This window comes from Pteropus medius, unplaced genomic scaffold (genome assembly GCF_902729225.1).
Source record: "Pteropus medius unplaced genomic scaffold, Ma_sr-lr_union100, whole genome shotgun sequence".
NCBI lineage: Eukaryota > Metazoa > Chordata > Mammalia > Chiroptera > Pteropodidae > Pteropus > Pteropus medius.
In genome coordinates, this window is record NW_024354499.1 from 16,480,971 (window position 1) to 16,504,315 (window position 23,345).

The window sequence follows — 23,345 nt, forward strand, 5'->3', positions numbered from 1 at the left end:
TTGCCTCTTCCTTCTCTCTAAGCGGTTACCTAGACCTCCTTCAAGTCCTAGTCCAGCTTCTAAGTCTCCAGTCAAACCTTCCCTGCCTACTGGGTCACACCTCTTCTGAGTGTCTGCTGCACAGAGCCACCCACATTATTTGGTCCTTGATCATGCAATGTTGTCTATTGTTTACTCACTCCTTCTGATCTGTGAATGTTATCTCTATGAAGAATCTCGAGGACTAGGAAGCCTATCTTTATTTCTTTTGGAGCCTGTCTTCCATTATTTTCTGGCACAGTGCCGATCATGGAGTTGGGGCTTAGTAAATGCTTGCTTGATTGAGAAAGAATTGTCAATAGATAAAAGAAGCCAGAGATCAGGCACAACTGTTCTAATCCTACGGAAGAGACGACTGCTTACCTATTGTTGCCCAAGCTGCCCTTTATTCTCTTGCCTCCCTCTTGGCGGTCACGTGGCTAGGTCTGATCAATGGATGGTGAGTAGCAATGCCAGTGTCACTGCCCATCCGGGGGAGGTCATGGTGAGTTTTCCATACTCTTCCCTATCCTCTGCCACTTACTCTGTTGATATGGCAGCATTATAAGACGGTGGCATCTCCATCGACCTGGGTCTCCGAGTGACCATATGAAGCAGAGCCCCCAATGTGAAAGTCATGTGGCGTAACCAGAAATAAACTTTGTATGAATCCCCTAAGACGTGGAAGATTTTTTGTTCCTGCAGCAGAGCCTAACCTGACTAATATGACTCCTAGTCTACTTAAATACTTTTCAGAAATAAGGCTGATTTTCACATTGGAATGGGAAACAGAGAAGACGAAAAGATATAATTTTAGTCCAAGATAAGCCAAAATAGGGCATCTTGCCCGTTGTTTCTTAAAATGCGGTCCAGGGATTTATATGCATTAAACTCATCTGAGATGCTGGTTACAAATGCAGATTCCTGGACTCCGCTCTCGACTTACAGTCAGAATCTCTAGTGGAAGCACCTGGGCACCTGCATTTCTAACAAGCTTCTGGGTAGTTTGTATGCACAGTTAAGTTTGAGAAACTCTGATCTCACCACTTTAAATGAGATGATATTCAATCAGTAGTTCAAATCCCAAGCTGCACATTGGAATCACCTGGGAAACCTTTTAAAAATGCCAATTCTCTGCCTCTCTCTTACAGAACCTTATTAAATTGGTCTGGAGAAGTGCCTAGATATCATTTTATTGTTGTTGCTGTTGTTGTTTAAAGTTCTCTCTGATGAGTTTAATATGAACCATTGACCTGAATTAATTGTTTAAAAACATTATCAGTTTGTATCTCAGAGGGTTAAACAAGAAGGAATTGTTCTAAGATTGAGACATGAGCAGATATGAATGTGGCATAAACCGGCATGGAGTCCTGATTTAACCATTTATGACTTTCGACAACAGCCACAAGATTCTCATTCATCTGTGGCCGGTCCCCATTCAGATGTCACCAGCTACATACAACACAAAGGCAGCAGTGTTGGAACCTGTGTGCATGGGTGGCCTTATCCAGATGAAGGGACATTCTCTGGCACCAGAAACTTCACCTTTACAAAAAAAAGTGTTTCCTTTCAAATGTCCAGCTTTCATGAAATGAAATTTCTTGTCATCTGTTTTGCTTCAACTGTTTCCCTCATCTGTAAAAGCTTAACAGCAATGCCTACTTGTAGGGTTGTTTTGAGAATTAATTAGACAAAAGCGGGTTTTACACACACACACCACACACACACACACACACTAAGGATTCACTGTACACAGGATTTTTTATTTCATACAGTTGAGTTAATTTCTTATAAGAAAAGCCACTGTCAGTAACCTCTGCAAATTCCTGGAAAGTTAAAGGAATGTCAGTTGACAGGATATGAGCAAATGTCCTTTTTTTTTTTTTTTTTTTGAGTTTTATTACAGAAACTATACACTGGTAAACCTGCTGTTGACACCAACATTTTAGAATCAATCTTTCAGCAGTGATCACCAGGAACTGATATAGGTTCACTGAGAATAAATCCTGTCAAATAAAAGCCTCTTTCTGATAAGTTTATAGAACTGGCCAATTGGTAGATGTAATGTATTTTGACATTTAGCAAGGCACTTAGCAAGCTGTTTTTTTAATGAGATTGTTGTGAATAAAATAAAAGCATGTGCTTTTAGTTTAATTCTCCAGGTGTATGTAAAAAATATTTATTGACGGCTCCACGAGCTTTCTATAACCTGCACTCTCAACCGCATCTTAGCCTGGAGTCCCTCAACATTGAGAACAGCAACCTACTCAGTGTGAAAGCACCAAAAACATTCAATAAGCAAGTGCTTCCAAGGGATGGAATTCTACTCAACATCTCACTGCTTCTCAGCTCCCTTGTGTTCAGTATATTGGCTCAGAGCTTAGATAACAACGACAGATGATAAGGTCAAAGCCCCAGATGTTCTCTACATGAAATCAGTGGGGAATAAGATCTCTTTTTGCTTAATGAACAAGGACATAAATGCAGTTGGGCAATCCGGCTGCACACTGCTTATCCAAAATCAGCGTTCACTTGGCAACTGAAACATCTAAACATCTTAGCATTTGTTAAATAATCAGATCATCCTAAGTAATGGTCTCATTGCACTTGGCACTTGTAAGACCTCGTTGAAGGACTCATTGATTCTCACTGCAGCGGGCTGAATTGCGGCCTCCAAGAAACAGGTCCACTCAGAACTAGTGAATGTGACTATTCGGAAAAAGTCTTTGCAAATAGTATTAAGCTAAGGTGAATTAAGTTAAATGAAATCATCCTGGATTTAGAGTGAGTCTCAAATCCGACAACAGCTGTCCTTATGAGAAGAGGGGAAGGCAAAGTGAAGAGAGAGGCAGAGATGAAAATGATGGAGGTACAAGCCAAGGAAGTCTAAGGATTGTCAGGGGCCACCAGAACCTGCAAGATACAATGAACGATTTGTCCATAGAAACTTTGGAGGGAGTGCAGCTCTGCCAACACCTCAATTTCAGACTTCTGGCCTCCAGAACTGCGAGAGAATACATTTCTGTTGTTTTATGCTACCATGTTTGTGGTAATTTGCAAGGCAGCTCCAGGAAACTAGTTCACTCACCATTGCATTTAAGCAGAGGGTGCTGTGCCCGGACAGTGGGAAATAGGACTGAGGTCTTTAAGTATTCATGAGGCTGCTAGAGAAGGGAGTTCGGTCCCAAACAAGGCTTTTCCACTGCTCTGAGGCGAGTACCGCTTGTGCCTTCTGCCCCTCGCAAGCCTCACAGTACTGCTCTCCACTTGCTGCTCCTCTCACTCCTTTCCTTGGGAAGAACTTGCTGCACACTGACGGTGCCAGGCCCTGCGCTGAGGCACTTGGGATGAACCCGTGGAGGGCAGACACAGGTGGAATCCTTGCCTCCTCGGAGTGCGTTCCTGTGGGGAGGAGGCAGGAATTTATTGAAAGCAGGTAATTGAAGAACAGAACAAAAGCCAGAGTTTTGTTTGCTTTTTTAAAAACATGTTTTTTAAATTACAGTTGAAATTCAATATTATATTAGTTTCAGGTGTTCGGCATAGTGGTTAGACATTGGTATAATTTATAAAGTGATCCCCTGGTTGGTCCAGCACCCACCTGGCACCATCCATAGTTATGACAGTATTGTTGACTATATTCCCTAAGCCGTAAGCTTGTTTTTGTTTTTAACGTCCAGCTCAGGTGAAGATGTAAATCATTCCCAGCCTCCAGGAAAGGCTTTGACTTGAGGAAGTGTTAACATCAAGGGACAGTTAAGAGACCCTACTCCACCCCGGAGGAAAGAAAATTCAGAGTTCTCTCCAGCATTGATCAATAATGAAGAGTTTCAAGAGAATTTCCAAATTTCACCTAGACTTACTTTTCTTATCTTGTCTTTGGGACTGCTGCTCAGTAGTCACAACCAGTTTTACAGATTTTACTTTTAAAGGCACATTTAAAGGGAGGGTATGTGAATTTTTCTCCGGGGCAAGGACCCCGTGAGAAGCTTAGGTGGTTGATTCATGAAGCATTACTAACCTACCAGTGGTAATTTACTCTAATTCAGGACAAAATAACTAGGAGGAATTGAGATGTCTCTGGATTGCTTCTTTGTAAACCCAGACCTGTAGGAGACCAAAGAAAGCATTTCCAATTTTATGAAGGGAATTAACAGAAAAACAATAGGCTTCTCTGGAAAGAGAATCCACTATGTGTTCGTTTTGCTAGAATTCAGCTCTTTCTCAAAATAAGAGATACCACCAATTACAAACCTACCGATATTTGTGCTGACACCAGTAAATTACAAACAACACATCTATTTATCAGAAATGGATAATTTAGTTGAAAAGAGCTGCAGATGCAGACTGCTGTACGGTCCTTGATTACGAAGACTTCATTTGTTATTGTTGACTTCTCTTTCCATCCAATGAACTTTGTTATACAGTGATGTTCCCAAGAGAGCTGTTATTTAAAGCAGTGCTGTGTGCAGGAAAGGACAGCACATAGACAAGGAAGCGTCCTCTTTTTTTCCTGGGAGAATATCTGTTTAGGAGCAATGTAAATAAACAGAGGAAATGTAAAAGCAGCGAAGGCCAGAGGATTTCTTTCTTCTTCTTCCTGTGATGGCTGGCAAGAGGAAGAATCCAGAAGTCACTGCACAAAGCCTCCTATGCCTTCATGGCCTGAGATCTTGCCTGGAAACCACATCCAGGGCGAATGGATTTACCTGAGCAAATAGACTGAGGCCTTGCAAAGCTGCAGCCTAAATGCTGTTTACACTGTAAATAAAAAAGACACAAAGGCTCTCTGATGGGCTCCTGTCCCAGCTGGGCTGCCTCGTGGGCACAGAAGCATGTTGGGGAGTCCTGCCTGGGAGTGGGGCATTTCCCAAAGACCAGCCTCCTGGTAAACTTTGGAGACATAGCAGATAGGAGGTGTGGGAATGAGCGCTTGGTGTTCTCTGTAAGACTGTTCTCCAAAACAACACGGGCCGAGTTCCCTCACCTATCATTTCCTCCAAACTAGCCGTAATGGGATCTGTTGCAGGAAGGACAGCCCTGACCCAGCTGCCTGGCCTTGGCTGATATCCTTTACCACTTTGGCTGTGCCATTGGCCTTCAAAGGCCCGGATATTAGCATTCCAGCAAGGCTGACTGTGGCAATACTTTTTGAAAGAGCTCTCTACACAAAGCTCCTTGGTATGGAAGATACAAAGGTATAAAGACAGTTTCTGCCCTCAGAGAGTGGGGGGATGAAGGTTGGCCCATGGGGAGGTGAGCCAGGCCCCAGCCCTTGGGCTGATGGCTAGGCCCCTGACAATATGTTGCAGCCTGCTTCCTCCTCCATGTCTTCAGCAAGTCCATCTGGCTTCTCTGCACTTTGTACATGACCCTCTTCTATTTTGGCATGCTTGCATCTCTTCTTCGGCACCCAGCTGAGTCAGCAAGCCCAGCTCCAGTTTCTCCGCCTCCACGAAATCTGTGAACCACTTTCGTGGTAAGTGTTTGGTTCCTTCTTTGAGCCCTCACCACATTTCCCATATGGAACTGTGGTTCCCTACTGAGTGCTGTGGCGCCCAGGGTACTGCAGCAAGCTCACGGGGTGCTGAGGAATATATTAGATTTTCTCAAAAAAATGTCAGACACCATGCCAACTACCAGGTCAAGGTAGTGCACGGTTTCCACATTAGATCGTGCCACATTTCTTTTCATGATGTATTTTTGCAGTTGCTGTGATTTTTAAGAAAATTCCTTGTGAAAATCAATGTGGAACAGGAAATGAGGGTGGTGGTGCAGTATCTAATGTGAGTCCAAGGTCTGAAAAATTGTGCAGTGCCTATAAATAAATGATTGCGATTATTTAATAATAAAATACAAACAGTTTTTTCTTTCAATCTTTTGAGGATTAATTTTTCAATTGGCTACTAAGTTGTTAAGCCATAAATACTTATTAAGTTATTTGGACCTAATTACTTAATTGCTTAGTAAATGAACTGTCGGTAATTCCTTTGGCCTAGGGGCACCATGAAAAAATTGCTGAGACACGAAAGGTTTTGTGAACAGAAAAAGTTCGGGAACCTCAGGTCTAAAACATACACTTGACACATAGCATTCACTGCCTGAATTCTTCTTTGATTTCCCTGTGTGTGTACTTGGAAAGCAAGCTGAGTTTTGTTTGCTTGTTTATTTGGTTTCCCCTTGGGCTGGGCTCGAGATGAATAAGAGAAAGTTTTCTCCAGAAGACCCAAAGGAATTTCAAGAAAGGAGAAAAACTTACCAGCAGGTGGATCAGAGAGATTGGAAGAGTTTAGATGGGAAGAAAACCCAAACAAGGGAAAGGCCAGGAAAACTCCATAAATAAAATCAGATTTAATTAACTAAGTGGTTAGAGAAGTGTATCACTTTTATGTAAAGGCATGTCACCACTCCTCTGCACTAGACTTTTGAGCAGAGTGTGTTTTTCGTTATTTCATAATGAGGGGTATATTTTAAGTAAACCTGTTTTATTACTATTAATAGATGTTTTAAAGTTAGTACTAATGAGGGAATGAAAAGTTATTTCCACTTGTTTGTTTGTTATGTTTTGTTTTGAGTGCTTTATATCTAGTTTTTTTCATGCCTAAAACACTCTACTCAGCTATACAAACAAGGTACCAGTTCACCACTGTTGATAGCTAGATATAAAGATAAACTTGAGAGGTGTTTTTCCCCAATGAATTTGCCAGGTCCTGGTGAACAGGGATGCTGTGTGCTATGTTCCTTTGACTCCCTGCAAGGAGTCTTGAAGGCTAAGTAATTACACAGTTTTTATCCATGAGGACCAGGAAAGGAGGGAACCTTGGAAAGTTATAATGACCATCTTATGTTGACAGCCAGAATGTCTTTGTTAACTCTATAGTCGGACTAGTAGATGGCAACTCAGCCTCTCAGAACTCAGTTTCTCACAGTGTCGATGTGAGGTTTAGATAAGTTTGCATGACAGGATAATGCATAAAATAAACACTCAAAAAAGTCCATAAGATGATTGAATATGCGCTCCCCTTAAATGACCCTCTTTTTTTGTCTTTTCTTCCTTCTACAGACTTCTAATGCTCATGTGGCTAGTCAACTAGTGATTGACTAGCCACATGAGCGTTATATCTCTTTTCTTGATTTGCTCTGCTATCACTGTATTCCTTTGATTTCCATTTGTCAGCATGCCCTCTGACCATTGGTGTGCTGGCTCTTAAATTTGTGTGCTTGGTGCTTTCTGGCTGGGGTTCTCCTCCAGGGCCCTGAACCTGCCATGGCCAAGTGTGACAGCTGCCCCAATAAGGATCTGGTGAAAATCAAGAGGGTTCTGATAATATCATCAAATGTGGAGACCTCCCAAAAAACTGTGGATGAGATTTTCTTCTGAGTGTGAAAATTTACACTCAACTAGTCGTTATATGACTGACTCTGTAGTCAGACTGGCTGTACCCAGAAAACTAATTCTGGCTCCACTATTAATGGCTATCTGGTCTGAAGCAATTTACTTAATATTTTTGAGCTTCTACTTCCTCATCTATAAAATGGAAATGAAATCTACTTCATGGGTTGCCGTGGGGATTAAATATTTTATGCATGAAAGTGCTTAGAACTGTGCTCAGTTATTGGTGGCTGTCTTTTATTAAGAGCCTTGTTTTAAGCCTGCACCACCATCTGCTTGGTATATGACCATGATCAAGTCTTTAACCTCCCTTGGTCCCAGATTTCTTATCTGCAAAGTGTTCATGGTACCTGTGTAACTGTTTCACTGTGTAGTTGTGATAGTAAACTGCAAAGTTTGTACACACACTCAATTTGTTATTATTGGCCCCTTCTTTTCTTCTTATAGTCAACAGATAGCATGGTAAATTCTTTTTTTCCTGAGAGAGCATGCTGACTGCTGGATATGGGTGCTCAGGCCCAGCCCAGGCATGTTAGACACTCCGAATAGCCATCTAACCAGGGCTCCCAGGGAGACGTGTCTCTTAGATCCTCCCTGGGTTTGTGAACAGTCCAGAGCCTGGTTTTTCATCTCTCCTTCTCTCAATTAGAAAAACAGTCAAGCGCTGTCAGTTCTTTTTCAGGTCTCAACAGGCCTTGGGCTGCCCTAGAGGGAGGGAGAGAAGAAGAGAGGAGACAGGAGGAAACTCTCCCTCTAACACTTGGCTTTGACTGAATAGCTTCCAGTTGCCTTGAAATCCAATCTTCTTTTGAACTCAAATTTGCCATCAGTCACATTCTTGGAAGCCAGTAAGCTCCAGCCCCATCCTGACAGCCAGGAGTGATGATACCTTTCCAAGAATCCCACTGCTGGGGTGGTAGGAGACAGCTGCCTGCTAAAGCTTTCTTTCACCTGCTCAGGGAGACTGGAGTGTTGGGGACTTCAGCCCCAGGGAACCCTACAGATGTCCTATTATCTGGGTTTAGGAGAGAAAGTGATCCTCTTTATGCTTGCTACCTCTAGAAGTAGGGGATGCTTTGATATCTCTTTTACACACCCTTATCACATTCTCAAATGCCTGGCTTCTCCTCTCCGACCAATACAACTTGACATTATGCCAACACTCACTAACTCGTGATTAATTAATTCACCAAACATATATTCAGTACTACCAGGGGTTCTAGGCACTGGGAAGAACAGTGGACATGAGCAAAACACCTGCTCTCCCTGAAGTGCACCCCAACGCTTAGCCAACAGACAAAAGTCAGGACTAAAATCTACCAGAGAAAGAGTCCTGAACTTCAAGTCAGAAGATCCAGTTTTGAGAGGAAGATCTGCCTGGTAAAAGATATGTACACTGGATAAACCATGTAGGTTCCCTGGAGTTCCCTCTTCTCATCTCTAGTGGACATCGTATGGCCTCCTCCTCTGCTGTCCTTAAAAATGATAAAATGAAAGAAAATAAATGAAATCATTTTGCATGCTGCTGCATTCCATGTCATTGGCTCACTACAGAGCAACTGTACAACTCCAAACTTGTGTTCAGATGCATAAGGAGCATCAATCAAGCATTTATTATATACCATGCATTTGGAATACAAAGATGAATAAGATGCAGCCCCTGCCTTCTGGTGAAAGCAATTATAGAGCCATGTAAGAGAACTATGGGAGAATTGAGGGGGATCTAGCCCAGTCCTGGGGTGTAAAGGAGGATGGGACACTTGAGCTGAGTCTTAAATGGTGCATTGAAGGTAGCCAGGTGAGAAGAGTGACAGGGAAGGGGAATATTCCTGGTAAACAGACATTGCAAACCAACTGCAGCATAGTTCCGTGGTTCTAAGGCATTGAATATTGACAGGAAGTGATGAGAAAACAGATTTCTACAGGAACCAGTTTATAGAAAGCCTTGTCTACCATGGCGATATGTTAGAGTTTATTCTCTAGGGGGTAACATTGATAGGCTTTGAGCAAGGACATAGCATCAGCTCTATGTTTTAGTTAATGGCAGTGTGTGAAGGACTGATTGAAGGGATGCCTGCAGACGCTGAGAAAAGAATATTGCTGGATACCTATGAGCAAGATAGGGGCCTGAATTAGGGTGGGAGAGAGAGAGATTAGGATGGATTCATGAAATATTTAGGAGGGAATTTCAGGGTTTGGTAATTGCTTGGATGTAGAGTGAGTAGGATCAGGAGATAAAATGATTCCCAGGTTCTTACCCCGTGTGCCTAGATGAAGGATATGACAGGAATCAGAAAAGGAAGAAGGTTTTGAAGGAGAGATGACAAATTTTAGGTGCTTATAGAATTTCTTGGTGGAGTGGCTTAGCAGCCAATTGAATACAGGAAGTCCTTGCTTTGCACAGTTCCACACTCACAATTTCAGTTGCCACATATAGTTAATAATACCAGCCCCAACACCACAGCTCACCTTTCAGTTATCCTGGCATATGAACTGTGAGTAATTTCATAAAGCATCTATTTCTCTGCCAGCTCTTCAGTCCACAAATCACTACATAATAACAGATGTGCATCGTGATCCATGACCAATCACATCATAAAATAAAAAGTGTGTCAAAATTCAAACAATACAGAAATCAAGGGTAAAGCCCCAAGTCAATCTAACACATATCACTGGTCCTCTGCTTTCATCCCAATTCCCTCACTTGGAAAGGTTTCCTGGAAGAAATGGGACTTCAAGCCAAGCCCTCAAACACAGTGCTAGAAAACTGTTACATCTTCCAGTGTCTTCAGAGTGAAAGCTAGAGATTACCCAGGCTAGCTTGGCAGAGATTTTCCTGTTTCATGCAAACAATGCGATTCCTGCCAAACATGACCTGGAAACCACATCCAGTGCCCAGAGTCACAGAAGAAAACAAGACAGAAGACAAATATCATTCTCTCTCTTCTGTATTCCAAGCGTTTGACGACTCTTCTTGGACTGAGGACAGAGGATAGGAGAAAGAAAGTGGTGCCGGGATGAATGGTAGACACGGCGTTGGCCTGGGAGCCTGTTTCCTCATCTGAAAAATGGAGCTATTGGGCTACTTCATGGACTCCTTTCAAAGCCCAAAGGAGATAATGTGCACGAGAGAATTTTTTCAACTGTGAAAGACTTTAGCGTAGGGATGCAATGAAAATATATGGGGAAAAAAAGGAGAGAAGAGGTGAAGAACATGGATCTTAGTTTCCTGTCTACCTTAGAAATAATAACAACACCTCAAAAACTTACTGTCCTCCTACTACACGCTAGGCTCTGTTCTGTGATTATTAGCTTATCTCTACCCTGTGCTTGGAGCAGGACAGTTAGATCTTTACAGGGTTGTCTCATTCAGTTCTCTGAGATTAACAACTCAGCTGTTATCAGCACCCAGCACCTTCATGGGAATGAATTTACCAGGAACCAGAAGAGAAGGCTTTTTAGATTTGCAAGGGAAGAGGCTAAGGCTCACAGAATGGGCTGCTGCCAAGGAGGCCAAGTTAGGGCACCTGGGGGGCTGGCAGGGTGTGGCAAGAATTGGAAAGACTTGAGATACATCAAACCTGGGTCTAGGCTCAGAGGCCCCACTGCCTTTGGGCAAATAAGGCACCTGAGCTCTATTTACCTTAATTTAATGTAACAATGGAATATTAATAGTACCTATCTCATAATGATGCTGTGAGGCTTAAATTCAGTAATTCATGTGCCACCTTTCTCATAGGAAATGTTCAACGCCACTACTAGCCTATCCAAAGGGGCTGGTGAACCTCTTCTCTCAGGCCACTGAGAAGGCTTCATCAGGCAGAGAGCCTACTTCCAGGAGCTACCTCCAGGGAACTCTTGTCAGCCCAAGGGCAGTCTCCAGGGTCCTTTATGCTTCTCTCTGGGATAATCTGAGCTGTCCTCAATGCAGAATTCTGGGCTGGGAATCATAAAAAGTAGTCAGAGACTAGTCAAACAACTACAAGGCTTTATCCACATTCTTCATTTATCTCTCTCCCTCAATTCCTTCCTCCCTCCCTTCCTTCCTCTCCAGTCCTCTTCCTCCCTCCCTTGCACCTTCTCTCCCTTCTCCTTCTCTTCCTCTTCTCTCTCTCCTTCCCTCCCACTGTCCCTACTGAGCACCTACTATATGCCAGACATATTTTTAGAGCTGGGGATATAGCAGTGAATAAAACAATGTCTCTATCCTCAAGAGGCTTAAGTTCTAGTTGAGAGAGAGAGACAAAGAAGCAAACTATATACTGGTAAGTGCTGTGGGAAAAGAATTAAGAAGGAAAGGTGCACAGGGGGTCATAAAGTAAGAGTGCCATTTTAGGATTGGGGAAGAACTTGCAGGAAAGGTGGTGTTTAAGCAGATGCTTGTTGTGCGATTGATTTTATTGCTGGCAGTGGAACCCAGTAGCTGCCAACATCTAAACACGTCCATCCAGTCTGCGTATAGATGCAGTTTTGTGTGCAGCATATGCATCTCCATATATAGAAATGCACATGTATATGAGGGTGTTTTGGTGGGATTGGTCTCTGACATTCCTGATGTGGGTGTGCCCTTGATCCCGTGACTGTCCACACAGCTGGCTAGCAACACCGTGCTGCCTCTCCTCCTGTCCTCAGCAGTTTGGCATCTCTTCCTGCTCATAACTGCAGACCCCGCTGCAGTGGGGACAACCTCCCCCTCTTCTCTCAGGCTGTCACTGCTGGGCTGGGGGCTATGAGGATCTCAAGGAGACTGGAAGAAAGAGAGAGGAGGCAAGGTAGCCTTTAGGGCCTTTCTCCCATCTTGTCTCATGGCCACTTCACTGCCAAGGGGACCCCACTGACAATATCCACACGCCCATCTCATTCCCCACCTTTGGAGAGACCCACTCTTGTTTCACTCTCAAGTTCCCTTCCCAGCTCCTGGTGTAAAGATTTGGGGAGATGCATGTATCTATTCCGCCCCCCTCCCACCCACAAGAGAATGTCTCACCATTGCCTCATCATCACCACTGGAAGATACACATCTGCCTCTTCTCACAGATGTTAGCTGGGGGGGGTGGAGACAGGGGCAGGGGGAGAGAGAGAGAGAGAGAGAGAGGAGAAGGAGAAGAAGAAAAGGAGGAGGAGAAGGAAGAAAGTGGGGAGAGAGAGGGAGGGAAAGGAAGAGAAAATGGAAAAGCTGAGGCTTCTCATGCCCCCAGAAGTATCATCTTGTTAATCTTTGCAAGTGGCCACAACAAGCCTCAGAAACTCTCAAAGAACTGGGGTTTTGCTCCCAGGCATCGTCCATGGACCTTCCTCGAAGGCCTCTGCCATCTCTTCTGCAGTAAAACAGGAGGTGAGAAAACCTTTCAGAAGCAACAGGTGGCAGAAGGGGAGGACAGGGAGGAGGTCTGGAGCTGGCTGGTGTGGGGGAGGGGGTTGAAGAGCAAAGGCAGATAGCAAGGGCCTCAGAGGGAGTCCGGGCAGGTCTCTGTGTTAGAAGCCCTCTAGAGCTCTAGGCTTGCCAGAGGCCCTCTGGAGGGCCTACCAGGGGCGGGCCACAGGACCCTTCAGAGGTGCCTGGTGGGTAAGTGAGGCAGTAGATGACAAACCCCAGATATGTCAGCCCACCTCAGCCAGAGGGAGCCCATAGAACACACGCATGCACCGAAAGGGTTCTGAGTTTCCCACAAGAGAGGGAAGAACTGCCAAACTCATTTCTGCTCTTAAGTCAAAGGAAACCTAGTAAACACAGTGGGCTCTTTGAATTATCCACATGAAATATTTAACACATTTAGCCTGAAGCAGATGAGATTTAATAAGGGGATGTTCCTATGGTGATTTTATTAGAAATTCAATAATCAACTGCCATTTATTGAGCACTGGTATTATATCAGCCACTGGGCTCCAGGCGCCTTGCCATACACTCTTCTCCTCAAAATTCCTGTAAGGACCTCCCACCCTGAGACACACACACACACACACACACACACACACACACACACACACACACACACACACACCACTACCGCCAATGTTACCGTGTTATAGTGGGGATGCTTCTCTGGGGTTCAGCAACATTAAGTAACTTACTCAAAGTCATGCAGCTGGTAACTGTTAGGTCAGAACTGGAAAGCAGGATCGGCCCAGGTCAAAGCCAGCGGCCTCTACCACAGAGCTAGCCTGCTGCTACTTCTACCTCGGCAAGCAGATTCAGTCCCTCAGAGCTGTTTCATATAAGATGAAATCGACAGCTTCAATCTTTAATAGTTTAGCTACTTTTTCCTAAAAATCTAAGCAATTCTGCAAGAGTTAGAACTTCTGGAGGTAATTCGAAGGCTGAGATTTATGATCCCATTTAGGGGTAAGCACCTGATACCATACAAGTACTTTTAAAATCAAAAGTATCTTTTAAAAACATTTTATGTGTTTTATTTTTAAATGATAATTTATTACATAAGCATGACAACATTGGTACAAGTCAAATGATAAGGAAGAAGTCACCCTCGATTTCACCTTTCCAATTCATTCACTCAGGCATTTATGGGGAAACCACTTGAAGATATGGATGTAATTTGCCAAAAACAAAATGAGACAAAGTACTTGAAAGCTTCTAAACAGAACTTCTCAAAAGCACAGAGTTATAGGACATGTATGTTTCCACCCAACTCAAACATTTTCTGGAAAGAGAAGTAGACACAGAATCGTGTTAACAATCTTTAGGACAGCTTTCCTAAATAGTTCCCGCGTCATTGCTTCGATTTCCCATGGCTCCTAACCCCAGTGGTTCCTGCCTCTGCTTTTCTACCTCCTGCCCTGCCTCCTGCCGCTCCAAACCCCAGGCAAGCCTCTGTACATGGCCCCTCTCCTGGATATATACCTACTCCGTACCCTTTCTCTGCGCATGCACTATTGCCCCTTTCCCATCTATTTTCCATATTGTAGCCCGAATAACCTTTTAAAAACGCAAATTTGACTTAGCATAAAGACCCAAATTCTTAACATGAGAAATGTCATCATCTAGGGCGTGTTGATACGCCAGCAAAAGAGTGCCCGACTCATACTGACTAAAGACTAATCATCTCACGTATGTTCCACGTTTAGTGTGGCTGCTCCACAGTGTTGTCCAAGGTCCATACATTCTCTGTTCGGTCATCTTCGTCATGTTGGCCCTCATGTCTGTCTCCTCATAAGCAGCGCCAGGTGTCACAACCCTATTAAAGGCAGGAAGCCTGGGGGAAGTGGTAAGAGGTTAAAGGGCATTGCCTCAGAGGTAGTCTCCTTTCATAAACAGAATATTTCTCCAGCAGAGTTCTTACATCTGTGAGCAGTAGTGTGTTACATGGCCCCTTCTAACTACAGAGGAGCCTGGAAAAGTGAAAATATGGCAAAGGGAAAAGGTATGACCATGACTTACTTAAACCAATCATGATTCATCAGGTGGGCCAAGGGACAGGGAGGGAAATTTGGGGGTGCTTCTGGGCAAGTTGTTCCTCAGGATGTAGTCTCGCATGGGACGAAAGCTCTTCAATCCCGTAGTCACCCTGTTTCCATCTTGATGTTCAGTGATGCACAGAGGAGGGGCAGAGGCAAGAGAAATCAGAGAAGCATAGATGGAGCCTGTGGCTGGTAGCTTCTGAGGTGACCCGCCCCCATACGTCCCTGCATCCTGGTATTCATGCCATTATGGACTTGCCTCCCCTTGAATGTGAGCAGAACCAAGAGACGCTCTTCTAATGTACAAGACAGGGCAGAAGTGGTGGCATGTCATCTCTGAGATTAGGTTATAAAAAGACTGCAGCTTCCACCTTAGACTCTCTCTCTGCTCTCTTGCACTTGGGGAAGCAAGCTTCCACGCTGTGAGCATCCCTGTGGAGAAGCCCACATACTGAAGAACTGAGGTACTTAGTCTAACCACCCACAAAGAAGTGAAGGCTGCCAACGACCTCTTCGCTAAACTCGGAAGAAGATCCCTTAGCCCCAGCCGGGTAGGTCTTGCAATGACCACAGCCCTGGTCAATAGCTTGGTTGCAACCACATGAGAGAACTTGAGCAAAAGGCACCCAACAAAGCTGTTCTTAGATTCTTGACCCAAAGACACTTTGAGATGATAAATGTTGTTTTCAGCTGCTAGGGTTTAGGGTACTTTGTTGTGTAGAAATTGTTGGCTAACACAAACTCATCAGATTAAATCAATCTCAAGCCTCCTTGTGTTGAAGGCTCCCAGTTATATATATGACACAATACATTTTCTTATTTCATAGGCCAATTTAAATTAGTTTTGTTACTTGCAGTTAAAAGCACTGATAAAAAGGTGACTGCATATTATCTTTCTGTAGCAGTATCTGAACAAATTTTCCCCTTTTTCTAAAACTTCTCCAGCCACAATGGCCTTCTAATTCCTCGAGCACATCATGCTTGTTTGCACCTCTGGGTTTTTCATCATTTTAAAAACTGAATTTATTTTTAATTAAAGTTGACATACGATATTATATTAATTTTAAGTGTACAACATCGTGATTAGACTTTTATATACCTTATATAATGGTCAGCCCGATAAATCTAGGATTTTTTCTCATTTTGTTTCTGCTAGCCAGAACTCTCCCTACTTTATCTTGTTAATTCTTTTTCATTTTTCAGACTTTAGCTTGAAATCCCATTTCTGGTCAGAGTTCCCTAACTCCCTCTGAACTATATCAAGTCCCCTTATTATGCACTTTCAGAGAATGGTGTGCTTGTTTTGGGTACTTACTGCAGTGAGTGATTATACTTTTTGTAGTCATTTGGATACCTCTGTCTCCCTTCTCTCTGAGGATGGGGTTCATATCTGTGTGGGCATCATTACACCATGGTGCTCAATGCAGTGCTGGAGCAGGGGCAAGCTCTCAATGAATAATTAATGAGTGAATAAACAAATGCTTTGGAAATGTGCATTGATTGTCCTAGAGAAGGGCCAGAACTAAGTATATAGATTTTGGAGTCATCAGTATAGAAAGAATATTTAAATTCTTAGGAGAATGTGGTCTTCCAGGAAAAATAAATGAGAGCAAAGATGACATTTGAGGACCCAGTTATGGAGGTCAGGGAAAAAGAAGACTCGGCAGATGAAGTCACAGCTGGTGAGAGGGAAAGCTTAAAATGCCAAGGTCATTTAACCAGCAGAAGTAACTTTAAATACTTATGAGATGACAAGAGGTGGTAATCTCAGAGTGTCAACCAAGCCAAGGGACATGGTACAAACCAAGCCGGACTGCAGACAAGTACTCAGAATGTGGGGTCCTGAGAAGGACACCTGAGTAAATCTCTCTCCTGGAGCTAATATTCAAGGATGGGCTGTCCTCCTCCTCACACCCCTCCTTGTACCCCCACCCATCGGCATGGGGATAAGACAGACAGCGGAAGTGTAGCACTTCGAAGGCAGTGCCAACCACAGTGCTTTGTACACGAAAAGGTATTTTCTCCCAGTGAAGATTCTAGTTGCAACATCCATCACTGTACCCACAGAAGGCTTTGCCAACTCCAGAAGGGTCATGAGATGATGCTGCAATCACACAGTGAGTGCCATCTCTGCGAATGATCCAGGCCTCCGCCTCCTCTTTTCTTTAAAGAGCAAAGGTAGGGGCTCGAATTAGCCTGACAATTATTTTACTTCTCCTTTTTGTTCAGACCCTAGCTCATATGTTTAGCTGAGCCTGACATCCTATGTGTTCGTTAAAATTTCATCTATCTGGCATGACCGAATGAGAAATAAATGTGGACCTGATTAACACAGAGTCTGTCTAAGTCAGTGTTTGAGTCAGAAGAAATTTCCAGATGACCGAAATTTGAGCAGCAAAAAGTAAAAAAGAAATAAAGCATTTTCAAATTGAACACACACACACCCCTCCCTCACTTTAAATGTGACCCCTAACTCCACACAACCTTCCCTCTTTCTTTCCTTGTTGGCAAAGGCGATATTAGGGATGTGGAAAGAGGAACGACAAGGAGAGAGCAGGAGGATGGCAGCAGGGTTGGCAGTGGGAATAGTCTAAAGCAGGTGCCAGCAAACTTTTTCTGTAAAGGGCCAGATAATATATATTTTAAGCTTTATGGGCCACATAGTCTCTGTTGCAACTTACTCAACTTTGCCATTGTAGCATAAAAACAGCCATAGATGATACGCAATGAGCGTGGCTGTATTCCGACAATACTTTATTTATGGACACTGAAATTGAATTTTGTATAATTTTCATGTGTCACAAAATAGTATTTTTTTTTAATTTTTAAAAAGAAGATATTTGGTCAGAGCTGTTTTAGGTTCGTGGCAAAATTAAGAGGAAGATACAGTGATCTCCTTTACACCCCTTAACCCCACACATGCACAGCCTCCTCCATTATCAACATCCTTCACTAGAGCAGTGCCTTTGTTACAATTGAGGAACCTGCATCGACATGTCATTATCACCCCGAGTTTGTTCTTTACATCAGGATTCCCTCTTGGTATTATACATCCTATGACTGAGGGCTTTTTTCAGGTACTGAACACTAAACGAGGCAGGTGGTAGGCCAGATTTGTCACACAGCTTGAAATTTGCTGACCCCTGATCTAAAGTAAAGAGTTAAAACTACCAAAAGAAGCAAGTCTCTAAACTTCTCTTCCCTCTTGCCTTCCCCTTCTCTCCCCACCCTTCCTTTCACCCCATGACGTTCAACTTTATTCTGTAACATTTATACTTTCCCTCTTAGCTCCTGCCTTGCCTGTCCACTAACACATACTTACCCTTGTGTTAACATTCAAGAAATTGGTCCTTAACCACACATTCACATTTCTATACCAGAAGGATTAAGGAACATCAGAGCTTTCTATAGAGTAAGGTTCTTAAGAAATAGGGTAGGGAGAGGTGGTAGGAACTGTAGGGGAGAAAGTGACTTTTAAAATTAGCTCTTTAAAGTATAGGCCTACCCAATTTCTTTTCTCTGTTGCTGTATTAGGAAGTAAAAATCATTTCTTGCTAACTGTAATGCTTTTATTTTATTTTTTATTTTTTTTACCTACTCAAGATGTTATTTTCTCTAAGGTCTAAAAATGTTCAATAGCCCCTACTTTTGGATGAAACAAATGATCAAGTACCCATGGCTTGCAATAAAGGAAAGTACTATACATACTGAGTGTGGGCTGATGTCCTTGAAATTATATTTGCAGCAACTTCTGCCTTAGTGAATAAAGGTCATGGCCATCATAGGAGAACACAGGGTTTGGACTGAGACAGGCCTGGATCCAAACCCATTTCTGCCATTGGTTGTAGGACTCACCTCCTTAAAGCTTTGGTTCCTTGACTTATGAGATGGAAATAATAAAAGTCGATTGTTCTGATGTTTAAATGAGCTAACAAATACGAAGTGCCTAGTTTGTGTTACTGTTCTTTGTTCTTCCATCTCTAGAGTCAAACTCAATCACCTCTCAATCTATCAAAACTTATTTGGCATACCATTGTTTAGTATCAGCAACAACTTTCTATTTTTTTCCATAAGAGTAAAATCTTAAGGCAGAGAAGTAATAAAAAAAAAAAAAAATTCAAAGTAGATCTCCTGAACTACAGGTATTTCTTTTTTTTATTTTTTTTTTTAGCTGTTTCATAATATTCAGCTTAGATTCAATTATTTGTAGCAATAATTAATAGCACACTAGTAAATGAAGCCAGATTTCTAGAAGTAATAAAGCCGAGCAGAACATGAGCTCAAGGTTGCTCTTGGCTTTTAAGTCTCTGCTGATGTGGAGAAGGAAAGCCTGCCAGGGAATGTTGGGGGAATTATCAAGCTTGTTGGTTTGCCAAGCAGAATTAGCCAGGCTCTAATGTGCTGTGGGCGCCGTGCAGATGGGGAGATGGCTGGAAGTGAGGCAGGAGCCTGGGGAGGGGTGGGGGGGCTGCAGGGAGGGCTGGAAAGACAGTGGCAAAGGTGGGCTGGGGTAGTGATGGAGAGAGGAACACGGCAGCCAGGAATTGTGCACTCTGTAAGAGATGGCCCTTGCCGTAAGACCTAGATTCAGAATGTCAGAGCTAGAAAAAGCCTCCACGTCAGGTGGCTCTACCTTGTCACTGCACAGATGACAAAACTGAGGCCCAGCAATGTTCCACCTGCCCAAGGACATGCAGGTTTGTAAAGGAAGAGCCCCATTGTACATGGCTGTCTTTCTAGGGATCATGCAGAGCAAGGAAGTCCGATGTCCTGTTTTGGCCAAAGTAGATGTCCAGAAAGTGCTAAGCTCATCTCGTACAAGTCTCAAAGCAATGCCAGGTACTTGTTTGTCACCACTGAGCACAGAGAATCCCGCATATACACAGACTCACACTGCCATGTCTTTCTTTTGGAATCTGGGGGTTGTGGGAGTTGAAGCCAACCGCTACAGCTTTTTAAAACATTTTGTTGTTATTGCAACAAATATTTACAATATTTATTATAATTAAATATTAATACTAATAATGAACCAGACACTGGTTTGTGAAAATGACTTATCTTCTCCGTCCTCTGTCCTGCGAGAGAACATGGAATTAAATACCCGTGACCGGCTTACGGGGAGGGAGTCCTTGAAAACACACTCCTGCTCAGTTAGCGGACAGTCTCCCAGGAAAAATCACCCACTCCCCTGCTGCCCTTACGTTTGGAGCCATGGCCCTTACCCTGAAGCCCCCTGCCCACCCCAGGGCTCCTCCTCCGGGCCGAGCTCCCCCATTTACACTCCTCCCCACAAGGAGAGGGCCTGGCAATGGGAGAAGGTGGTCGCTCAGTTTTGTGGGAAAAGAGCTGCCGGTTGTTGCCTTTATTAGAATCACAGCTACCGTCTCACTGCCTTTCCACTGCTGCAGACCACACACACACTTAGTTTTTCTGCACTGGGACAGGAGACCTGTGTGGTCCTGCCGACTCACTTATAATAAATCTGCAAGCTTAATAAAAGGCATCACTTCTATCTTTTGATCTCTCTTGAGTTACTCACTGGCTCTGGGTAACACACTTCTCGACTGACAGGCTCTTCCCAGGGAAAACCCAAGCATGGTGGTTCTTCAAACAAAAAGTGCTAAGGAAATGTGGTGTGTGTGTGTGTGTGTGTGTGTGTGTGTGTGTGTGTGTGTTGTACTATGTGATTTGCAGGAAGGAAGAAGGGGAAGGAGGGGCTTGGCCGTCCCAGGAGACAAGGTACTTAGAGGAGAATGAGCATCACCCAGGGCCTGCCACTGATGGCAGAAGACCCTAGAGCCCTCGGGGTTGTTGGGCCCTGTATGCCTCACCTGTTCCAGTCTTCTTCTCTCTTGCCTTCCTTCAAAATCCTTCTCAAGATTCTATCTCTCCATAGAATCTCTCTATTTACTCTCTGTTAGCACCAAGTCTTAGCTTTAATTCAAATGCATTTGCTTTAAATGCACTAAGGCTGCTTTCTTATACAACCTCTTGCCTTTAAATTCCTTGAAGAGATCGGTGTTTTATTTTCTTTCTTACTTCTTAGAATACTGAAATTTGTCAAACCGGCTACCACATGTGGGCATTTGCTGCACTTCCTTTGTGCCGGGCTCTGGGCTAAGCTCTGGATATATGTTATTCTAGTGCACATTCACAATAACTCTATGAAGTAAGGGCTGTTATGATCTGCATTTAACAGCTGAGGAAACTTAGGCTCAGAGAATTTAGATAAGTTGCTCAAGGTTGCACAACAAATAAACAATGGATCGGGGGTCTCATCCGAGGGCTGTCTGAATCCACAGGCCCTGCTTATACCCTCTCTGCCACAAACCACTCATGCGGGATCTCCCTGGGCTGCTCAGCTGTGCATGCATTTTGCGCTCCCTAAAGCACCCAGGCTCAATGTTGAGTTGAAGTTCCCAATATTCCTGCCTCCCTAAGACTCATGTCATGCCCATTCTTTCTGGGTGACTTCACCCTGGACCACAACTGCTCAGGGAAACCACAGCCACTCAAAGAATCATGGGGAAGATGGCAGACTCAATATCAACTCACCGTGTGTTGGCGTTCCAGCTGAGAAAACAACATGACCAGGCCAGCCATGGTGGATCCTCTTTACCACACAGACACAGCCTTCTTCATAGCCACCCCCTCATGAAACCACAAGTGCAGGGACCACGGGCCACACGTAACAGAGAATAGGCTCTGTTGCCTGGTCTCAAAGGGTGCAGACTTTGCAGTCAGCTGAGATAGGTCCAGGCCTCGGCTCTGCCTGTTAGTACCTTTTTGACACTGAGCAAGTAACTCAGCCTCTCTGTTCAGTCTCCTCACATGTAAAAGGGAAATAATAACAGTGCTTATTGCATGTGCATGTTAAGTGAGATAATCCATGAAAAAGAACCTGGCATAAAAGAAAATAGTTTTGTTTTTTTTTAATGTGAGGTATTATTACTTTTATGGATGGAATTGAGTCTTCCAAAAAGACGTGTTGAAGCCCAAACCCCAGTACCTGAGAACATGACCTTATTTGGAAATGGGATCTTTGCAGATGTCATCAAGCTAAGATGAGGCCATCGAGGTGGCCATAATCCAACATGACTGATGTCCTTATAAGAAGAGGGAAACTTTGACACAGATGTACAGAGAGGAGAACACCATGTGAAGACATAGAGGAAAGATGGCCATATGAAAATGGAGACAGATGGGAATGATGCTGCCCCAAGCCAAGGAAGTCCTAGACATAGCAGAGCTGGAAGAAGCAAAAAAAAAAAAAGTCATTCCCTAGATGCTACAGAGGGAACATGGCACTACTAACACCTTGATTTTGAACTTCTAGTCTTTGAGCCTGCGAGAGAATAAATTTCTCTTATTTTAAGCCACCCAGTTTGTAACTTTATTACTGCAGCCCTAGGAAACTAATATGATCAACATTAAAAAGATCACTGGTATAGGAGCCCCAAGACATCTGTCCTAGTTTTGACTTTGCTACTAACTAGTTGTGTGAACTTGGACAAATTACAGAGGCATAGACTATTAGACTCGAAAAGAACTTAAGCCCTGTTGAAGAAACTGAGGCCTGGAGAGGGAAATAACTGGCACATGACCCCCGCAAAACTCAGTTACTTTATCTGATGACAAGAGATAATCGTCCCTGCCCTGCCCGCTTCACGAAACTGTGGCTGACGTGTCAATAAGATCACTTAGGTATACCAGTTGCCATCACAGTCACAGCAACACACACACACACACACACAGACACACACACACACTACTGTGTTCCCTCAGAGGAGCAGCCTTGTCTGTTTCCCAGGATTATCATTGGTTTGGAGGAAGGAGCCAAGCCAACGATGAGTTATTCGAAGCAGACAAAATCAATAACAGCCTTTGGGTACCCATGCAACAGCCAGCCCATCTACTGGGTAAATATGGAGGAGCTGGGTAAATGTGCCACTTGAGAGTCAGTGTGTGGACAACAGATATTCACATCCATGAAGGAGGGTTTGGTCTCCTAGGGAAGAATATGATAAATCAAGACACCTAGCTTCTGCACATGGTTCTACTGCCTGACTCCCATGTATTCTTGGGCAAGTCCTCTTTGGGCCTCACTGTGCCTGTCTATAAAATGTGGAGCTGAGGACTGCACCCAGGTCTGGATGACTCCAGAGTCTCTGCTCTTAACCAGCATTTTATACTGATTAAGTAGAAAAGAGATGAAACCGATTGGTCATTTCAGGGAGTAGAGTGTCAGCCGGGCACCTATGTATTATGTCTATGTCCCAGAATCACAGAGCTGCAAGGGTCAGGAGGTCAGCTGGACCAACCTGACAGGTGACAGCCCTCATGAGCAGGTGTTTGAATAGAGTTTCGACATTTTGGTGATTTTTCCCTCACTCTTCTTGAGGACGCTCATTCTGTTGGCATGGATAGTTTCCTTCATGTGGGGAAGTGATGAATACAAAGATTAAAAGTTTACAAAACCAGAAATTTCTGTTTGGATTCTGTCCCCTTTTTTTTTCAG